Below are 4,160 nucleotides of genomic sequence, written 5' to 3' on the forward strand. Positions count from 1 at the left end.
CGCATCCAATTAGGCAGTTCACTGAAAATGATGCATAAATGGTACAAGGGTGCAGAAAAAAAGGCAGGAGGCTTTCGGTGAGTCACCGAGTGTGCTTGGCGACATCGAACTTACTGCTGAAAGTAACAAATCAATCAATACATGCAGTTAAAGGCAAAATGGGGACGTTAAGCGAACCGCTGAGCAGTTCGGCGAGCTCGATTTAGCTTGCCAAACTACCCAACGTGCCTATTTTCAACCCATTTCTTTCAAATTCAACCCTGTAACCCCTGATAACGCAATGTAAGTTGTACAACACAAATTCAACGAAGACCCAACACAATTTTAGCACTCCCATAGCAAAATAATTTAACTCAAAAGCACAGTTGAGTGGGATTCCACCAATTTCGCAAATATTACCGAATAATAATCGATAACGTATGTGATCTCATCGACTCGGAGACTCAGCAAGGATTTTATACTATTAATCATTATGCAAATGAGTACAAATTTTGATAAAATAACTGAGGGGTTCGATTACCAACCTTTGGTGCTGAATTAGATCGTACTGACATGCTAGGCAGCAATGCGATCCAAATCCACGCACAATTCGACACTTAAAAATACTTTAAAATTGCCAGAAATATGAAGCTAAAGTGCAGGTGTGAGTTTGGTAGGATGAAGAAAAAAATGAGAGGAAATGAATGAAGTAGAACTTTTAAACCTGTTGCTTGCAAAAACTGTTCAGTTACCACCCAGTCGGCGAAGTGAGTCAGGCTCGCCCAATCACTGTGCGAAGCGCCAAGTGATTACTAACTTCGCCTAATGAAATAGGATCTGCAGGTGCTTTTTGATTTTCGAAGTAAACTAGGAGTGATTTTTCCACCTCTCTCTAACTTGAGAAGAAATATTGAAGTTAAGGATCAACAATATTCAAATGATCAGAAGTACTGTTCGATTAAGAGTATGAACAACCGTGAATCATTACATAATTGAGTAGTAACTCTACTAGTTTAGTGTTTGTAGGAGTCTAAGAGCATGTTTGACACTGTTGGTGGGAGACAAGAAACACTTATTTGAGATTTTTTTGGTTGAAAAATTAAGTGTTTGGCAAATAAGTAAAACTACTTTTAAATGGAAGTAGAAATAATTTTTTTGTCGTTGGGAAGAAGCTAAAATTGTGTGCTTCTTATAAAAACAAAAGCAGAAAATTATTTTTTTAAGACTACAATATCCCTTTAATATATACAAATTTACCAATAGATCCATTATTAATTAATTAGCATATCTAATAAGTTTTGTTAAAGTTTTATTTTTTAAAACATATTTTTTATTTTTTTATTTTTTTTATTTTACATTTGTGTATTATTATTTAATATTTATATTTTGTATATTATTTTACACATAATTAGGGGGGAAAAAAGGTAACACCAATATTTTTGTAAGATTAGGAAAAAAAATAACAATTAAAGATTTTTTGCCCCCCTCAAAAAAAGGTAAAATATTGATTGAAAATTTGAATATGTACATTTTAATTTACTAAAAAAAAAAAAAATTATTTTTTTAGAATAGATATTTAGGGCTTGTTTGATGTATCTGTTGGGAGTCTACAAACACTTATTTTGAGAAAAAAATATTTTTTTTTGAAAAATTAAGAAATTCTTTTTAAGTGGAAGTAGAAACCATTTTTCTGCTGTTGGGAAAAAGCTAAAAAAATTTGCTTCTTAAGACAATATCCAACCTACCTCTATTTTACTCTTCATTCTCTATATTTGGAGAGTAAAATAGAGAATGAGCACTCCAACGCCTCTTTATTTTAGACTCTATTCTTCATTTTTAGAGAGTTGAATAGTTTGGAGAACTACTTTTCACATTCTCTTTCACTTTTTCAATATTTTAATATTATTTCTATTATTTTCTAATTAACATATTATTTTACATATAGTATCATTAAAATATCTAATATTCATAGTTCTTTTTAAATATAATATAATATTTTTAAAATATATATTATTTAACATATACTACTTTCATCCCGGATTAATAATATTTCAATTTTTTTTAAATTTTCGTCAGTAATATAATTTGATTTTATTATTAATTTTTGAACGTGCATTCGGAGTTTTGAAATCACATTTTGCAATTATTGCAGAATCGTCACGTTTTTGAGAAAGAAGGTGTTACATGATATAATTACTACATGTATTATAGTACACAACATAATAATCGAGGATGAACGTGATCTTAATGCACCAATTCAAGATGTCGTAGAGGTTCCAACTCCGACAACATAAACAGTGGTAGATGAAAATCTTCGATTTGAACAATTTTTAGCTAGACATAAAAAAAACTAACGACAAATATGCTCATTTTGAACTCCGTAATGTATTAGTAGAGTATTTATGGGAGCAACGTAATAATTTTGACAGTTGAGTGTTTATGTAATTGTATTTCACTTTTATTTGAATTTATCCATTGATTTGTATATTATATAATATTTTGTTGCAATTTATGTTATTTAAAAATGGGAAACTTGCATAAATATACAACATTAAATAAATATTTACCATTTATAGCAATAACATTTTTTTCTCATTTGATCACTTTTAATACATTTATAATACAATTTTAATACATATTACAAAGAACAATTTATTATTCACATATAATACAAGTTTTATTGATGATAATACATTTATCACATATTTTAATATACTTATAATACAATTTGTCAATTTCTTACCAAACAAGCATAATATATTTTTAAAAAACAATTATAATACATATATATTGCATACCTAATTCACTTTTAATACATATTGCAGCTTTAACATAGTATTGCTAAAAATGGTAATAAATAAAAGTATTGCTAAAATCAGTAATTATTTATTAAAAGGTATCATTCCAAGTAATTTTTCCTTTAAAAATTTAGAATAAAATATAATTTTATATCACATGAAAATTATATAAAGTGATTATTTGGGAAAAAGAAAGAAATGAATCATATTACGAAATAAGAAATAATAATATAATGTTAAGGAGAGAGAAGAAGATTCTTTTTTAGAGAGTAAAATAGAGAATTGAGTTGGAGTTGGTTGTCTGAAAAAATAGAGAACTCAATATTTGGAGAGTAAAATAGAGTATAAGATTGGAGATGCCCTAAAAAAAAGCATAAGTAGTAATTATTTTTTTCAAGACTAAGAGCCTGTTTGGCATTACTATTGAGAGTCCAAAGCACTTATTTTGAGAAAAAAAACATTTTTTTTGAAAAAAATTAGTGTTTGGCAAACATGTAAAACTGCTTTTAAATAGAAGCGGAAACAATTTTTCTACTGTTGGGAAGAAGCTAAAAAATTCTGCTTTTAAAAAAAAGCAGAAGCAGATTTTTTTTAAGACTAAAATGTCCTATATATATATTATTATTATTATTATTAATTAACTAACATATCTCATAAGTTTGGTTAAGTTTCATTTAATAATTTTATTTTTTATTTTTATATAATAAATTTTATATTTTATTTTACGTTTACGTACTATTATTTTATTTATTATTTTACGGATTATTTTATAGAATTAGAAAATAAGAAGAAGGTAACAACAATACTTTTGTAACATTAGATAAAAACAACAATTAAAGATTTCAATCCTTCAAAAAAAGTATAATATTAATTGAAAATTTGAATATGAACATTTTAATTTAATAAAAATAAAATTTTATATTAATTTCTTGTAATAGATGTTTAAACTAGTTTTTCTCAATAAAATAATCTTAATATTAAAAGTACATTAATACTTGCTCTTAATCGCAATTTGACTCTCAAAAGCACTTTTTGAAAAAGATTAGTCAAACACAATTTGCTTATAAAAAACACTTTTCAAATGAATTAGTCAAACACAAATTATTATTTTTCTCAAAAGCTATTTTAAAAAAGTGTTTATGAAAATAAGCAGTTTTTATTAGAAATGACAAACAAGCTCTAAAATGTCTCTTCCATAAATGTGTGTGTATATATACTAGATATTAGGTTCCCGCGCTAGCGCGGGCCCAATATATATTACTTCCTCAATGAATTATATAAATTTTTATGACTGTAAATTATTTCATTAAGGGTAAAATAAATATTTTATAGTGAAATTGTTACTTAATATAGAAATGTGACATTCTTTTGGGACTGACTAAA

This window comes from Solanum tuberosum, unplaced genomic scaffold (genome assembly GCF_000226075.1).
Source record: "Solanum tuberosum cultivar DM 1-3 516 R44 unplaced genomic scaffold, SolTub_3.0 scf00268, whole genome shotgun sequence".
Lineage (NCBI taxonomy): Eukaryota > Viridiplantae > Streptophyta > Magnoliopsida > Solanales > Solanaceae > Solanum > Solanum tuberosum.